General features: G+C 38.2%; 2 protein-coding genes across 4 annotated transcripts in view; both read right to left on the bottom strand.

The window, feature by feature from the left end:
* Window positions 1-12,670, bottom strand: part of LOC144588161 (uncharacterized) — a 396,092-nt gene extending 383,422 nt beyond the window's left edge. The window contains exon 1 of the mRNA XM_078390377.1: window positions 12,380-12,670. The gene's annotated coding sequence lies outside the window, so the exon portion shown is untranslated. The remainder of the gene's footprint in view (window positions 1-12,379) is intronic.
* Window positions 1-19,337, bottom strand: part of MACROD2 (mono-ADP ribosylhydrolase 2) — a 1,236,456-nt gene that overhangs the window by 1,167,201 nt on the left and 49,918 nt on the right. The window lies entirely within an intron of this gene.

Here is a 19,337-nt window from a genome sequence, read left to right as displayed (position 1 = left end):
CCCCCAAGACCCATCAGAAATGGGAGGAACCAAAAAACAAACAATCCCCCCAGGATCCATCACTGCACAGAAACATAACACCCCCAACTCAAAACCACACTGCAAAAACACCCAGAACAGTTTTTTAAAAGCAGAAAACAGCACCTTACCTTACCAGGCAGCCCGAAGCCTCCCTGCAAACACACACACACACACACACGCTCACTCAGAAGCAGAAGCAAGGCAGTCCCAAGCCTCCTCCAACACACACTGTCTAACTGCTGGGGTGAAAGAGCTACAAAAAAGCAGCCTCGTCAACACCTACAGTTAGCAATTTGAATTTCCCACCTTTTCCCCTGCCTTTTTCTGTTCTTAAGTAGAAACTCCAGTCGCAAGTAGAAGCAAAATCTTGTGGCTGGAGCTGGTCATAACTCAAAATGGTCGTAAGTAGGGACGTTCATAAGTTGAGGCACCACTGTATTGAGAGAAATTAGCCTAGTAAAGAAAAATGACAAAGTAAAGCAAAGTGTACTGCTTATATATCACTCCATGGTGTGCAAAGCACTCTCTGGGTAGTTTATAATTTAATTATGGAGACTACACAGTGCTGGGTATACTATTTATCAACCTCAGAAGGACAGAAGGACGAGTTAACCTTGAGCTGATTACCTGAGCCTGTCAGGATCAAACTCAGGTTGTGAGCAGTCTTGACTGCAGTACTGTAATTTAACCACTGCACCATGAGACAACAGGATTGACAGAGTTGCAGTATTACCAGGATGCACCAGGTGGCACTAACCAAAATAATTCCTTGAGAGATGAAGACGCCAAGCAATAAAGCAGTGTTGATAGCAGAATAGTTGTATTATTTACAGTATACATACAGCTTAGTCCTTGTTTCCAGTCTTGAAGTCATACACAGCAGTTTCCACAGAGTTCAATGCATAAATCAGAGTCAATGTCCTTGTAAATTAGTTCAGCAGTCAAATACCATATGTTCAGTCCAGTAGCCAGAGTTCCTCTTCCAATATACAGCACAAAGACACAGCTTCTTCCAAGATACTCCAGCACAGCAACACAACAACAGCAATCCACAATGACACCAACCCACAGAGTGTGTGTGCTAGGTCTGCTAGCTTTATCCCAGGGTTAACCAATCCTGGGATTGCTCTCTCAGCTGTTACAATTACCTCAGCTGTATAAATTCTTGCTTTGCTTCTTTCTACAGCAGTGATTCTGACAAATACTTATTGCATAGTACAAAACTGTATTTAACAATTCCACCAGGTTTAGCTCAAACCTGTCAAGAGATCTAAGAAACTAAGAGATGACTTCTATAAGACATGGTACTCTTTTACCATTTTTATTACTTCTTCAGAACAGATGCATGGATTACAAAGACAGTACTGTATCAAAATTTTGGAAGAGATTCTATAGGGCAACACTACCAAAGATGAATTGAGGACACACACAGAACTTTAAACTGAAGACAATTTCATTGTGATGATAGCTTCTATTTGTTTTTTATAACCTCCTTTGCTTTTTTAAAAAAATTAATGTTACTCTATATAGTTTCAAAACTTACAAAGGGAAGAAAGTCTTTCATAGTTCTCTTAATGCATGAGTGGGCAATACTCACAGGGCTATTTTGTAGACCCTAGCACTGTGCGGCCTCCAAATGCCCCCCAGTTTAATTCTTTTAAATGTTGCTAATAAAGTCCCATATCCCCTTTAAAAATAAATACTAGAGGGGGGAAAGTCTTTTAAGTTAAACTTCCCTTTTTTAAAGCCTATTTCCAATAAAAAAAACTTACTTGCAATTTTACAGTACATAATCACATTTATTTATTTTTAATTAAATATTAATATTAGCTTCTTTAGCCCTGCCCTGGTGAGAGGAACCCTTGATAGCTAGCAAATCTGGGGGAAAACAAAAAGAACAATCTCAATCCTTTTGAGATCACCCTCTCAGTCTCAAAGAAATCAATGTTTAATTCTTACAGAAGTTCTAGTTCTCTAGAGCAGGGGTTCCCAAACTTGGATAATCCATGTGTTCTTGGACTGCAACTCCAAGAAACCCCAGGCAGTTTCTGGGAATTGCAATGTAAGATCACCTAGGTTTACCCAAGATTGGGAACCACTACTCTAGAGGATTTTGCCCCAAATGAAAGTTCTGTTCTTTTATAACATCTTAATCAATAAACATCTGGTCCCGTTTTTCAGATCTATGTATCTAGAAGCTGAAAGAATAAGAAAAATATGATCCAATATTGGTATACCACACAAGTAACAATAGCACAAATGCATCTCAAAGATTCTTCATGCTATAAAATTATTTATAGTGAAAAAGACAAGCTGCTCTTTATTTTAATTCAAGTTGAAAAGCCCTTTTGTAAACATGAGGACTGGTGTTAAGGCTGCCTTATAAAATGCCACCCCTAAAACTCAATTACTGTTAATTACTATGATAGTTCTCTATGTGCGCACTCATCCCTTGCACCATCCCAAATCTGATCCAAAGGTTCTTCGAACACACCTGAGCAGATTCACGGAAGACAGGAAGAGGCCAAGACAATCCCATTCTGCTGGTGGAGAGACAGCACAGGATACAACCACAGTTACTTTCAATTCTTTTCTCTTATATTCAGAACAGTTCAAAACAAATCTGCTATGCAGGTTTTTTTTACAGAGATCTTAAGCTAAAACCACAATGTGATGGCCTTGAATACAAGCAAAAAAGGACAAAGGTGGAAGCTATGTTCTTTGCTTGCTCCTCATTCCAGTTATTCCAAACAAAACCAGCAGCCCTATACAGTAGTTGGAGCAAAGTGTTCCAAATGGCTGTGGGAAAAGGCTAGGCTGGTTCGCAATTAGATGTATATCATATACAGTAGTCACCTGAAAATACATTTGCCACAACCACACCAATAGCAGAACAAACCACAGGATAAATTGCAGTCTAGTCACACTCTAAGTGGAGGACTCTGCATTCCTGCACAGCCCCTATCACCACAGCCCACCCTATCCAAAGGGATTCTCTGTCCCTCAAAACAGGTGTTTTAGGTCTGTTGGGGAGGTGAAAGTCCATTTCTGCCAGTCTCTTTTCACATGCTCTTCATGGAATCCAAACAAACAGGTTTACTGGCCCTCTACAAGAAACAGATCTTCTGAATATAACAGCCCATTTTTATAACCAACATTAAGTTGAAATACCAATGTACAGTATGATAATTTATTTTGAATTACCTAATTGGCATATGGCAAAATCTTAAAAGCATGCTACAATATGAAACACTACACACGGGGAAACAATTCGACACAACTAACATTGCTCAGAGTGTAGAAAAAGCAGAGAGATTTGAAAATTTCTTGCTGAGCTGTGAGACTGTGCAATTATATTAGCACATTAAGTTTCAGAAGGCTAAGCACAGCACCTCCCGTAAAATGAGAAAGAAATATGTTTTCTGATGACTTGGTTAGGAGTGACATGATATAATTAACTTAGTCCATTAAAACTCATGAGATTTATTGATAACAGTGCATCTGTTTTGCATCTGATCTTAAATAAGCATTTGAAATTGTCAGGTTTTTTTTTAAATGAACATTCATATGCATGGCAAAAAGCAGTTAGAAAACCAGATCTCTGAAAATCATGAAAAATTTGGTCCTCATTAGCTTGTCAGAATAGATATGCTAATCAAGAAGCTCTTTCAAACTGCATCATAAAAACAAAGCACTTAAACCCCCCCCCACAACTACCCAGTTTCACCTGGTTTCAAAATCCAATATAAGCATTGTCATTATCTTAGAACAGCAGAGCAGGAAGGGACTCCATGGATCTTGCCCTAGTACTATCTGTCTTCTTTCCCTCTAATGCTTTTTCCTTTCTCAAAAGTCTTTTTCCCCTCATGCTTGTTCAACCTCACTGAACTACAAAATCTCATATCCCTTAGGATCAAGTCATGACAATTGGTGGTGTGGAACTATGTAACTGTGCAACACAAATAAACCTTTACTCTCATTTTATAGTGAAATGAGAGTCCAGGCAAGATAATAGTGCAAGCCAGATGCAAATAAGTTCAGGGGACCTGGGTGACACGGTTGGATGCACGGCTTAATATGGTGAGGGGGGGGGGCTGAATGTGTCAGAGAAGCCAAGAACAATGCTTCCAGGAGGTTCCATTATGAGTAGATAAGTAGGAAACAAAGAAGAACCAAATGACATCGGAGCATTTGGCACAGGGATAAGAAATGAAGCAAATGTATACTTGAGGCAACCAAAAGATAATTGTACTCCTAGACATCACTAGATGGTCAATACACAAAACAAACCATACAACTGTAAGTAGAAAGTTGAGAAGCTGCATTCCCTCTGCCAAAACAAGACCAGAGACAAATTGTGGCACTGACCATGAATTATTAATATCAAGAATAAGAGTAAAGTTGAAAAAGAACACTAGAATCCTAGTGCCAAAATATAATTTAAATAACATTTCTGATGAATTTAAAGTTTATACAAAGAACAGATTTCCGTTACTAAATTCAACCAACCATGAATCAGAAGAACTGTAGATTGGAACCAGAACAAATGTAAAAAATGACAGAAAAAGGGTCAGAATTTGGAATGCAAATTCAGTGACTATCACATAGATACAAAGAGAACTATTATAATGACTAATGTAAATACATAAAACTATAAAAGAGGAAAAACAATAGATCTCTTCCCAAAGATCCAAGAAATCAAAAAGGAAATTTAAACTTAGATTAGGAATGCTGAAAAACTAACAGGAGAATTTATTGGCCGAACTCCTGTTGCTTAGCACAGTAAATCACATTAAAATAAGCACATTGAATTAGCGGGGATTTGATGAGTCAACTCCTCTGTGAGTTCCATTGATTCAAATGGGTCTAAACTAATTGTGACTTACTACACTAACGTAAGATGCAACTAGAGCAGGCCTATTTGAATCAACAGCATATTATAGAGGAATCGATTCACCAAATCCCCACTGATTGAATGGGTCCATTCTAGTGAAACTATGCTAAGCAACAGGATTTCAGCCATTATCTGAAAGACACATAGACAGACATATGTAAAAAGATACACAGACAGACATATGTACATAAGACTCAGGAACAGACAAGATTTCCTAGGTAGTTAGGAAGTACTACTGTAATGAGAAACACTATACAAAAAGACGACATATGAACACAGGCCAAGGTTTTCCAGATAGCTAAATTACACAGAAGTAGACTTTTGTTATTCCTTATATTGTATAACATATAAACTTGCAGGTGTACATTTGGTGTCAAGAACAGGCAAAGTTAACAAGACAGCTGGGTTGCACAACAGTAGGAGTTCTGTTAATGCATAAGTGGAAAGATCAAAATGCAATAGCTTTGTAGTCTCCACTACAAGGTAGTTGTAAGCAGCTGGACCATACTTTAACACCTCTGCTCTTGACAAGGCCTCTGACTCTTAAGACATTTAAGTTTTCAGAAGACCTTTTATTTCTGATGAGCTCAAAGTCCAGCACCTAGTGAATCTACATACATCAGCCAATGATTCAGTGGACAGTATTGTATATTAAAGACAACTTAAAATCATTTAAAGTTAATTAATAAATTCTAAAATAGAAACAACTCCATGTCCCTTTATTAGACATGCCATCTTTCAAGTATCTTGCTTTCACCATCTATACCGAAGATTTATTTATTTATTTATTTATTAAATTTATACCCTGCCCCATGTCTACTCGGGGCGGCTTACAACATAAAATAGATCTATATAAAATATATAGTCATAAAATACAAGACACATATATAAATAGTACACTCTTCTTTAAAAATTATAAATTGAGAACATGTATATACCACATTAAGCCAATTACAGTTTTGACAGCCCCCCTCCCTTTGGCATTGTGGAGTCTACTTAAAGTCAAATCTGAGAATATGTTACTGAAATAAACTGATCTTATATGTACTGTACAGTATTGCTTTTCCCATCAAAAAAGATGGAAAGTACCAATCTAACACTTTACACTACTTTAAAAACATTATTTTAACACATTTCAAACACATCCTATACATGTGTGTCCACACTTCTTCTCCCCATACACCTCCCCATGAAACTGGCTGTGTACAAGAGACTGCAAACTTTGACATTTCAGATGTTTCTGAACCGTAACTTACAGAAGCTCTAACCAGCAAAGACAACAAGCAGAGTTTCTGGTAGCTACAGCCCGCCAACATCAGTCCTACAAATATGATCCATTGACTTACAAAGAACCAATAGTTCTTTAACCACTTTCAGATGCACTTCTTCAGGAGAACACTACAGAAGCAAAAAGCTACTTGAGTCCCCATTGCTTTATCCTCCTACATGCTACAGAGGTCAGAGTGACCAAAGTACCACAACCATAACTTGATGATCATGTCCTCAAGACATATATATAGAATCAAACATTATTGGCTTCCAATTTCCCATGGTAATAGAATTTGAAAAACATTTTAGAAGTTTGCATTTGGGGCAAAACCAGGAAATGCAATGGAGTTGGGATCATCTGCATGGCACCTCCCCTAAATGTTTGTAGGCAATGAGATATGAATATTAGCTTGAAGATGTTCAAGAGAGATGACAGTGGTGTGGAAGCTGTGGCCTCAGAAGGATGAGGACTGGAAGATGGGAAAGGATATGACCAGACGTTACAGTTTCCCCACCCCCTCTCATCTCCCTAACTCTCAACACAAGATCATACAACAGGCAAATTGCTCAGACAACCACAGTAAGGATGTATTCAACATTCATAACTTGGGGGGGCACAAATTCCCCATCCACCTCTAGTATCCCTATGCTCTACAGTGGGGTCTCTACTTAACGTCTCTACTTAAGAACAATCCGACTTAAGAACAGCTCCATTTGATAAATTTTGCTTCTACTTGAGAACAGAAATCCAAGATAAGAACAGGAAAAAAAACCTTTCCTGCTCTTTTTTTAACCTTAGGTCATCTTAGGTTAAAAAAAAAATTCTCCCCCTAGTGGTAGAGTACGTATTAACCAGCTTTGCATTAGTTCCTATGGGAACTAATGCTTCAATGTACGAATGCACCTCTACATAACAAAAAAACAGCCAGAACGGATTAATTGGTTTTCAGTCCATTCCTATGGGAAATTTTGCTTCAACTTAAGAACGTTTCAACTTAAGAACACCATTCCAAACCGGATTAAGTTCTTAAGTAGAGGTTCCACTGTAGTTTCTATGGACGGAAAAGAGCAGATACGGATTAAATGGTTTTCAATGCATTCCTATGGGAAATGCAGATTCAACATAAGAACTTTTCAACTTGAGAACCACCTTCCAATACGGATTAAGTTCTTAAGTAGAGACTCCACTGTACTTCACTACTAAGCTATAAGCCAACAAATATATTATCACATTAAAACAAGCATAAGCACAAAATTCAACTTTTTACATTATTTTAAAAAATAACATGAGAACTTACAAGGACAAACCATCAGCAAAAGAAATGTGTCTCAACTCTATGTGCAAGTTTACTTTTTTGAACCAAGAACATGATTACAGCCTCAAAAAAGCTAAAACTGACTCTGTAATTTCAAGATAAAATATAACAAACCTCAAGTTTATGTTTGTGGGAGCATGGCTAACAAAACAGCTACATCAGTATCTACTGGGACATTTAAGAGGAACATGCAAATTATCCCACTTTATGTACTGTATTCCTTTGCTTACTGGCTTTGCCAGTAAGTTTAAGTATAAACTTAAAGCCATTTCTCCATGATATCCATAGAAGCCAGTAGTTCTCAGTTGTCTAAACATTGTATGAAAGTAGCAGGTGTGGTAAGAACTGGCTGCTGTGACCTATGGAACCTAAAGTAAGGCTAAGTAAGGCTAAAAGGAACTAAGCAGTCTTATTATTCTATGCAATGATTCTACAGCACTTTCCTAAAGAAACACATTCGAAAGATGCAAAAAAAATTTTTTCTGTCTGTGTAAAGTCACAATTGTTGGATACGCCTAGGTATCTCTTTCTCTATGTGTGGGGAGATAAGATCCTATGTTATGACACAAACCATTCTACAACCTGATTGTTTTCACACACATTAGAACCATCATCACTAGGTAACAACTGCATTATAAACTTCTAGGCCGTCTGAGAAAAATGGCAGAATGGGAAAGCAATTCTGAAGTAACTAAAACAGCAGTTCTGAAGGACCCAGTAACAAATGGTCAACCTGTATGCCACTCTCTGTAAACCCTGTTTTTTTTTTATTTTAATGATTTAATTTATAAATTAATGAACCTAATTCAACTAATTGTACTATTTCAGATTCACGTGCTGACGCCAACATCTCCCCATGTCTAATATTTCATACCAACAAATTAATTTTGAGACCTAATGTTACAGGCTCTGTGTGGTCTGGCCTCCTGGACAGACACCATTTCCTAAAACTGATAGAAACCACACTATAGCATTAAACAAACTGAAACATTTCCTCACATGCTTTATCTTTCATTTTATCATGCAAAAAATAGTCACATAATTTCTAGAAAGATTTAGTCTCATAATCTTAATTGAAATTTGAATAGTTTTTACAGTGGGATCCTGGACACTTCTGGGCAAAGAACTGCTTTTTTCCTAATTGAATTCTCTAAATTGTATTCCAATAACGCATGTGCTAGAGCTATAATAAGTTCATTAGTGGCATCTTTTCAAAGGATGGCCTGAAAGTACCTGACAGAGACATGTTGCTGGAACTCAGTAGGACAGAGTCTAGAGACAGGAGATTCTGTGGGAATCTCATTTATGAAGCTACCTTGAGCAAAGTTAAGCAATAAGGGCAAGATATACAGTGGTGCCTCGCTTAGTGATCGCTCCGTTGAGCGATGAAATCGCTTTGCGATGCACTTTTGGCCATCGCTGGAGCGATCGCTTAGCGATGTCCCCTATGGCTAAAATCCGCTTTGCGATGATCGCGAGGAAGCGATCATGGCAAAGCGAACTTTTTTAAACAGCTGATCAGCGGTTCCAAAATGGCTGCCGCAAAAACGAAACGGCCACCACTGTTTTGCCTTGCTTTAGAGGCACCCAAAATGGCCACCGCTATGGAGGAATTTCGCTTTAAGGTACGTTTTTAGCCTATAGGAACATATTAAATGCGTTTCAATACGTTCCTATGGGCTTTTTAATATCGCTTAGCGATTAAATCACTTAGCAATGTTTTTTCCGGAAAGGATTAACATCGCTAAGTGAGGCACCACTGTAAATGTACTAAATGGATATGAAAGCTTAAAAAATGCACATTGACTCCATTGAACTACCCGGTGCACTCCAATTTCTTTTCACCTAAGTTTCACTACTTGAGTGAAAAAGATGAGTCCTACAGATGTTTCTAGGCATTAGTATTTTTAGCTGTCTGTTAGATCAACAATGGAGGCAGGAACAACATGGGAAAATTCCAGATGAGCAGTCACATTAACTTTGAGATACTTCATGCTTATGACACAAACATCTTAGAAGATTATGTCACAATTTTATTGTTAGGCTCTGAAGATGCTATAGGATGCATCATAGGGGGATAATGTGTTTCTACTTTGAAGGTTAAGTATTTAAAGCGCATATCTACCAAACACTTACTCAAGTTGTCATACATAAGAGTTAGCATTCAGTGGAACGTACTTTAAAATACACACAGGACTGCGCTGTGAGCTGATTAACAAAACAGAGATTATAAAAAAACTCAACAGCTGCCTTTGAGCATTTTTATTACAGTTTATTAAGCCTTTTGCTCATACCTCTAGTTCCTTTGCTCCTTTATGGAGCCTGAAGCAAGCAATATAGAAAGTCTCTAATACACGACAGTTTCTCATTTCATCTGAAATCAGGAAACCAAAGTTACCAGTTTCAAAAACCAGACAGCCTTGATTCAAGACTGGCAATCATCGTTTCACAGTTCAGAAAATATGGCAATTCTAATTTGAAACTTGCTGGTATAATCATGGTTTCTGCAAAGGGAAGATCACTAAGTGCTACATATGTGAGGAAAAGACACGATCACCCAGAATGGGCCACAGTAGCTTAATGGGAAGGAAGGGGGAAATGAAAATTACACATACATTAATTGAATAACACAGAGTTAAAATTATTGGGCTGAAAACAGACTAGAATGAAAAGCAAAATAATTATGGTTCATCAAGCAAAACAGAAAAGAAAAAAATACTGCAATTAAGTAAAACAAGCTCATTATATGAAAAATTTATTCCAATTTTACCCAAGATATAAACAGCAAATTAAAACTGAAATAAACCATTTTGCTCTTCTGCCTCTGAGCATCTCATCAGTACTTTCACTTATATTCTATGCATATATCCTTACATCTGGCAATTTGTTAAGTAAGTATCTTTTTTCAAACTGAAACACACACAATATCATCTGATGATATTTTAATTGGTTGATGGACCACACAATTATTTGAATGTTAAAAAAAGCTTGAAATAGCATTTGTTTAATATGTTTCTAAAAAAATACAAACAGATGACTGCAAATGTCTCATTTTGTTTAGACATCTGAATACTTAAGACCTATTCATTAAACACCAAACAACATTATAGCATACATATTGCTTCTAATAAAGACAAATCAAAGATTTAAAACTGATGTTGAAAAAGTGCATTGTACAACAGTGATAGGTATTTTCACTTCCATTGTATGGCACGTAATCATGGACATTAAAAAGCACATAAGCATTTGAAATGCTTGATTTACTGCAGGAAGCCAGAATGTCTTCACTAAGAGGGTGCCCAATGAAGGAGTGAAAGGGTTAATATCAAGAAATTATAAACTATATAAAATGCACAAAACTGGATACCCTGGTCATGTAATGCAAAACAAAAAGTGCAGATTGTTGCTGCTTATCATTAAAGGGAAAGATAAATGAAAGTATAGGAAGGAGAAGAGCATCTTAACTTAAGAACCTTGTAGACTGATTTCGATACATTGCTGTTTGGAACTCCTGCATGCAAAACCAGAATGTTATCTATTTGATAATACACTCCTAACTTTAATCACACTTCAGATTTCCCCCAAACTTCACACTCTATATCCTTCTCTCTTCTCTCACACTACTCAAAACTCACTCTGACTCTGACTGACTCTCAGACTCAGGCTCCGCCTCTTATAAGATCTCACTCGGCTCCGCCTCTCAGCAACATGAATATGCATGAACAATTACATAACAAAACATGAACCATTGATCTAATAAAGGGGAACGCTTTTATATTGGGGAAACTTCTTAAGCAATTTTTGAGAGAATTCCCCCTCCAACACTGTTGTTATTGTTCAGGTTATTGTTTGGAGGAGAAAATTCTAGTTGTCTCATTTGTAATTGAGACTCCCTTTCTTTCTGTTTTCTTGTTCAAATGCCATTTGTCTGGCTTCTTGCTCAGCTTTCATTTCTAGTTCCCTTTGTTTGGTCTCTTGCTCAGCTCTGAGCTGTAGTTCTTTAAATTTAAATTCCCATTCCAGCTTCCATTTTTCAAACTCCTCGGAGCTTAATTCCTTTTGTTCCTCTGAGGCACCCTCATCAAATTCCTCCTGTTCTTGTTCTAATTCAGTTGAAGGGTCACCATTTCCCTCCATCTCTTGAGGTAAAACCTCAGCCTCAGGACTCCCCCTTTTGATACATTTGGGTGGCGTATTTACTTCTGGGATGATTAGTATAGAGTGTTTACTGATTTTTAAAGGACCTGTCTTTCTTCTCTTACTTCCAGTCACTAAAATAATCCTATTTACTTCTCCTCCCTCAGATCTGCTCTGACCCCTGGCTTCTGCTTTTTCACAAGCGCTCTCTAAACTCTTAGAGCCTTGAGCCTTAAGCTAGCACACTGGTCATCATATCCTGAGGTAAAACAGGAAATTTTTCCTTCAGAGTCATTCCCTATCTCAGACCTGGGTTCAGAAGAAGCCCCCACCACTAAGTTTTTCCCAAAAGCTCTAGTGAGGAACCAAACTTCATTGCCACAGACCTCTGTCTAATAGGTACCCTTGACTCAAGAAAATTCTTTGTAAAATCAGGCTTGACTGGAGTTCTTCGAGTCCAAACTCAGGCTTCACTGGATTCCTTCATATCCCGCCGCTGGACACCAAATTGTGGCGTTCACCCTCGTGCCCCTTTCTTGACCATCAAGACTCAGAGCACACAAAGGCAAACAATCCCCTCTTTTACACTGCTGCCACCAGGTGATCACTAAATCACCATTACTTCAGGAAGGTGAAGATTCAGGTCCACACTTCAAAGTCTTTTAAATATAACTTTTGTTTATTGATTACAGAAATTGATAGTGATTCATGAATATCTTCTTTAGGTAAATTTATTATTAACTACAATCTTCTATTTGATAATACACTCCTAACTTTAATCACACTTCAGATTCTCTCACTCTACTCAAAACTCACTCTGACTCTGACTGACTCTCAGACTCAGGCTCCGCCTCTTATAAGACCTTGCTTGGCTCTGCCTCTCAGCAACATGAATATGCATGAACAATTACATAACAAAACATGAACCATTGACCTAATAAAGGGGAACGTTACAGACAGTGTGACATCTGACTTTCAGTAGGAGACATACAAGAGAAAGGAGATAGATGCTCTTTACTGCATATACTGTAAGGTTTTCTGTTGTTGTTTTAATGATGAATATGACCTGCACTAAAATGTAGCAGTGTATCCTTATATCCTAATAGGGTAGATGGGAGATTATGTGGGAACCTCATATATGAAGCTACATTGAGCTCAGTTATGAAATAAAGGCAAGATGGATTTTAAAAATTAAGAACGCTCAAAAAAGAAGAGATACATATTGGCCCAATTCACTCCAATTCCTAACAGAACATGAGGATAATTTGTGTTCAAAATTCCAGCCATTTGAGCCTTCTTCTAGTATATTCTAGCACATTCTCCAGCTTTTCTGGTTTATTCCTCATTGGGCTTTTTGGCTGACATCCCCTCAATATAGTCACATGAATTAGTGGGGAAGCAGCATTGTGGTTTATGAGATTAATCCATATGTGGAGCAACCCACCTGTGCATTACCCGTTTTTCTGCACAAATGCTCACATTCAGTAACATCTGATAGCCTACCAACAGTAAGAGGAAAATCCTCAGAACTCAGAATCTGACAGTACAAAGGTAGAATACAAGAGGCATCATGATCTCCAACAAAAGTTTGCATAGAGTGAGGGGGAAAACTTAAGATGGTGGCAAAATCCCTAAAGAAACAAACTGACCAACCAACCACTTAAGAATGCACTGGATGTATTACCACCACTGCTCTTAACCATAACACTGACAGCTTTAGTAGACTTGTCAGGTTCCCTGTTTTGAAATGATTTTCTTTGTCTTGAAAATACTGCTGAACTACACTCTTGAAAGAGAAGCAGTGGAATCTGCAGGCGGAGTAGATTTAGCAGGGAAGAGGCAGTAATGGCTGTAATCTGCCACTTCTGATGTGAGCTAATATTAAACAATGACTTTGTATCTCTGAATTTTGTACTTTTCCCCCTCTTCAGAACTGCAAGTTCCGTATATTTTTTAAAGGGTGTGATGCCTCCAGGGAATAGGCCTAGCTGGATGTGCATCTATATGAGTGACTGACTGAGTGAGTGATTCTGAAGAGGGGCAAACATTCCCTTACTTTTCCCTTGGCACCAATGTGACTTATTAAAAAATAACTATTTACTTCTGCAAACCCTGGGAATACTGCTAGTGTGCTCCTACCTCTCCCTCATTTCTAAGGACCTATTCTGTAATCCCTCTCAGTCAGTAGTCCCTACCTGAATTAGCTATTAAAGGGAAGGATGCAGTACTTGATCAGAAGCATGGAAGTGTTTGTTATGCACCATTAAGTTGCATCCCAATTATAATGACCCTAAGAGGGAATTGAAGGTATGTGAGATATTTAAGGAGCAGTTTTAGCATTGCTCCCAGCCACACCATGAATTTTCATGGTTGAGTGGGGGTTTGAACCCATCACTCATCTATTACACCACACTGGCTCTTGTGGAATTACTGAGGGTTATCATCTGAATAAAAAAGACAAGAGGGTCTCTGTCAAGTTGTATTCTCACAACTGTCACAAAAGGACTGAAAATAACTCAGGTTATTAAGAAACACATTTCTGTTCAACATTTCTTTTGATATATTGGGCTATAAAACTGTATGAATCAACTACTGATCATGTTATTAATTTAGTATGAGGTTACTTGTTTTAACACTGTGACAAAGAAATTAACAATTAAAGGCTTCATCTTTAAAATCCTGATGATTTGCATGATTAAAGGCATGGAAAGTCTGGATATACAGGTATGGATAGAAGCATTTCACAAAACAGAGTTAACTATTGCAGCTTTCATTTATTTGTCCACTATGCGTGCAAATTTACCTGCACTGTGGACAAATATTGGATTTTGTTCACATACAGCAGAGGTCATCAACCCCCAGGCCATGAGCCAGACTGGGCCGCAAAGACAGACCTCCCCCCCTGCACACATTCCCCTCCCCACAGCTGCTTTGCGCGCGTGCCAGCGCCAGCAGGAGCACTCCCCCATCCCTTCATGCATGCACCCGAGCGCCTGCGCAAAGGGGTGGGCAGGCTGGTCTGCAGAGGGGTGGGGGAATGCTCACGCTGGGGCGGGCACTCTCCCACCGCTTCACGCATGTGCCCGAGAGCTTCATGCATGCGCCCTTCCTCAGAGGCTCAGCCAGTCCGCGGAATGCTGAATACAGCACTTAGCATTTTACAGCCAAAAGTATCAATTCAGTTCTGAACTTAGTAGTACATGGGGTTAGCTGGCAGAAAGAAAATAGTTCATTTGTTAGTGTTTTAAATTTTTATCTGTCCAAAATAATTAAGGCCAATATACTTTTCCAATCTTTCTGCAGAACTCACAGCTTTAACTCACTAGAATGGGATTTTCCTTTATTATTGCAAATTTAATGTAGTATAAGTACCCTTTTCTGGTTCAGGAAAGACTGAAACTCAAATGAAGGCACAGCAGACTGAAGTGAGGCCCCTTTCCAAACCTCTTTTTGGCATATATATGTGTGATTGTTAACCAGATGTATTTCAGGACAAATGAAACACTTAGGAATGTTTTACAATAGTCCATATACTTTACTTTCTTTCACAATTTAACACTACATTTTTCAAATTGGGAACCATGCATGCCTAAAGTTCACTAATCCTCTAAAGCTGCATTAACAATGTATTTACAATTCAGTCTTGTCAGACAACAAGTAAAGTTTCTATTACTGAGGTAAAATCTCAAAATTTCTAATGTTCTACATTAGCTGCTAAGAGATATCATGTTGCTAAGCATCATTTCTAAAAAGTGAGAAATCATTCTTCCATTCTATTTGAAAAGCTGCACCATAATTAGCATCTGTAATAAGAACAAGATTCTGTATCATCTAGTTAAAATGTACTGTGTGTGTGTTTGTGCGTTACTTACTCCTTTTCTCCGAGTCAGATGATGGCCCATTTACCCCAGTATTCTCTGCATGAGAAATGGGCAATTGTACTCTTCTAGCTGGTGCTGAATTACACTCTTTCTTCATCCTCTATCACTAGGAATGTTGGCTTGAACTGGTGAGCGTTCCAGTCCAACTATGTCTTTGGTCACAGGTTACAGCTGCCAGTGCCTCGTCTCCACAGACTGGCAGGGGATTTGCATATTTTAGCCTTGCATTTTTCAAGCCATACCTGGCAATGTCTACTGTATACAAAGCACATGCACTACCACCCTCCATTTAACTGGTTCTTGGAGTATCAGCTCAAAATTTAAGGAACCCCTAACTGGTTTGAATGGTATTTTGGAAAACATTCCCCACAACTCTGACTAGCAGCATCCTTTAAATTCAAGACAATCCTTAAGAATCTGTACCATCCCAGTGTCCCTACAGAACAGATGGTCAGCCCCCATATTCCCATCAATAATGGGCTTTGTTACCCTCACCCCCTGGTTCTTGTAGCTCATCAAAATAGTGGGGTCATGGACAAGTACCAGAAATGGAAGGTGGAGGGAAACAATTATTTATTCAGTTTTTATCCCACTCCCATTAGTGGCAAGGAAGAAATGCAAATGAATGAGCAGACAATTCCATCAAAGGCCACCTAATATGTAGGAAACAGCAATGCATAACACACAATACTTCCCTTCTAAGGAATATAACTGCTCAAATACAATATTTGCTATACACGTCCTAAAGATTTAAATAACATTATGATCTCTTTATGAAAGCCTCATATACTTATTTTAATACAATAATATAGACAACTGTTTTTCTGTATTCAACTAATGGCAATAAAAATACTTTTAGATTTTTGCACAACACAGCTATCTTCTCATCTAACACAAATCCTACTTTAGCCAAAAAAAAAAAAACCTCTAAACCTGTTTGACAGAAAGGAAAGTATGATGAATGTGGTCTCCAGATATTAATCACAATGGAATATGATACAGTGCAGAACCCTGACGCTGTATAAAACACTGAAACATGAAATTAATAACAAAACTGAATGCTAATCCTAGATACTGTAAAAACCAATTACCATTACATTTATTCTCTTTATATTATCTATAGATTTCACAGTGAGAATTAAACATTATTTTTCCTTCTCAAAAACCCAAAGGCAACATTATTTAGGTGCAGTTCTATAATTATTCAACCAATTCATGTACAAGTGAATCAACTATCATGTCTATTTATGGTACCAGAGCTATTCCCACCCCTTCTAAAGGCACAAGAGGAACCTTCACAGCCTTAAAGCTGAACCAGATGTTTCTCTGCTTTCACAGTCTCATTCTCTGGTTGCAAAGGGATATTTTGTTGATTTTCTGCACAAGATTATCAAAATTTTGATAATCATGTGGCATGGTTCTTTTACTTTAAATCCTGCTTCCTCACTGTGCAAGAGCCAAGGTGACTTATCAGAAACCGTGGTTCTGCCTTTTTTTTCTTACAAAAACTGCCCTTTCTAAACCAAGTCGCTCTGTAGTCACAATGGAACTACAACAATCAGCGGTCAGAAGGGCTGCCTCTGGTATGATATTACAGGCTGACACAGACATCTTTTCAACAAGGCAATGTGAGAGGAAATGGCAATACTACTGGCCATCAGCTGTTGATGCCCATATCCTCCTTGGTACCCTCCCCATGCCAATCACCTGTACCGTCCAGGAGGATCCAACCTCAATGAAGATTCTTTAGGAGGAATGCCAGGAAAAGAAGCCAATGATGTCAATATGACATTGGACATTGTTCATTGCCACTGTGGTGACCAAGAGAATAATTTCTCCTTATTGAGCAATGTCTTATTAGCAGGACATGATGGCAGAAATCCAGTAGTAAGTCACAACTGGAGTAGGCCTATTGATTCAGTGGGAGTTTGGTGAGTCAACTCCATAAGTTCCATGGATTCAATTGGCCTGTTCCACTTCCTACTTAATTTCAGCCAACATGAACCAAAGGATTTCCATTAGGTGGTATCTCACCATTTCAGATGTAATTTCCAATTCATATTTGCCTCTGACAATTTTGGCACACTTGAATTCAGTCTCATAGCTATTCTGAGGTTTATACCACTAAGCAGAAAACCCCACAATGAAATGGAAGACTTGACACAAAATGTGATAAATAAAATTAGGCATAATTAAATGTCCTCCTTTCAGATACTTCTACAAACTGGAATTAAGCAAAATCACCAGAACTACCCTACACATTTTATGAAAATTCATTACATAACTTCTCTGATGTCAGTTAATACTTTTGCTGTGTTATAATTCAAGACAAAATTACCACATGCAAGCAATTTTCTGGAGTTCTTAAAGCAAAATAATTAGTACACTACATAATGTTCATTACAGCACTTAAAACTTCATACATATGCAGACTTCAGACAGAAAAAATATGTAATCTTAATCTATAAAATGGAAGACAATAAAAAACAAGTTTACAAAGATGTAATAAATCAAAACCAACCAGTTATGGAAGATGTTTAACACAAAAATTCAGACCTCTTTTAGAAAACACTAAAAAACCAGTAGAACTGTAAAAACTTTTAAAACATTTATTCTAGATTTATCCATAAGCATGCTTTCCTGATTGCATTTTTCAACAAGTTTCACAATTATTGTTCAGAAACTAACCAAAGGCAAAAAAGGTACATAGAATATATTCAGCTGTACAAACTAATAAGATAGATATTACAGTATTTGAAATAAAGTGACAATAGTTATTTGCTATGTTCAATAAAGCCTATGTCCAAAAATACCAGCCCACATTGAATGATTTAATGTATTGCCTATTGCTTGCTGTAAATGAAGGAAGGAAAGAGATGCAGGTCCCACTTTAGGAGGTCCTTCTGTATTAACATTAGACAATGCTATCATCTTGGCTACAAAACTAACCCAACTCAAGAGTTCTTTTGGTCACTCAGTTGCCCTTTATCAAAACAACTGTCTTTTCTTATCTCCCTCTTGATTGTACCTAAAAGGTAGATAGACAAACCACACAGATGCAAGGTCACTTTATCAGGCAACAGAGTTCTGTGTCAATTACCTAAAGTGAACAACCTCTCTGTCATACCCACCTTCAAACATCATCGTTGTTTAGTCGTTTAGTCATGTCCGACTCTTCATGACCCCATGGACCAGAGCACGCCAGGCCCTCCTGTCTTCCACTGCCTCCCAGAGTTGTGTCAAATTCATGTTGGTTGCTTCGATGACACTGTCCAACCATCTCGTCCTCTGTCGTCCCCTTCTCCTCTAGCCCTCACACTTTCCTAACATCAAGGTCTTTTCTAAGGAGTCTTCTCTTCTCATAAGATAGCCAAGGTACTGGAGCCTCAGCTTCAGGATCGGTCCTTCCAGTGAGCACTCAGGGTTGATTTCCTTTAGAATTGTAAGTTCAAATGCAGACAAAATGCCAACTACTACTATATGGGCAGAGCTGAAGTATTACTTACATGATCCTGGCTTCAAGCAGTGTACTAGACACAGGACTCTAACAACCAGACTAGGTGATCCTGCCATTCAATTCACAAGCTGACTCTGATGCCAAAGAGACCACAGTGGCTAATACTAATGAGGAGCCATGTGCAGAGGATCTATCCGTAGCCATCCCCATAAACTGTGACATTGTTTATTCCAGAGCTGGGAAACCTGTAACCCTCCATGTGTTGCTGAACTGCAGTGCCCATTTCTCCTTGCTACTACCTATGCTGGCCAAGACCAAGGTGAGGTGCAACACCTGGGGGGCTAGACACTACTTATTTGGAT

Source organism: Pogona vitticeps, chromosome 1 (assembly GCF_051106095.1).
Source record: "Pogona vitticeps strain Pit_001003342236 chromosome 1, PviZW2.1, whole genome shotgun sequence".
In the NCBI taxonomy this organism is placed as follows: domain Eukaryota; kingdom Metazoa; phylum Chordata; class Lepidosauria; order Squamata; family Agamidae; genus Pogona; species Pogona vitticeps.
Note: the sequence above shows the minus strand (reverse complement) of the source record. Positions and strands in the feature narration are given on the sequence as shown.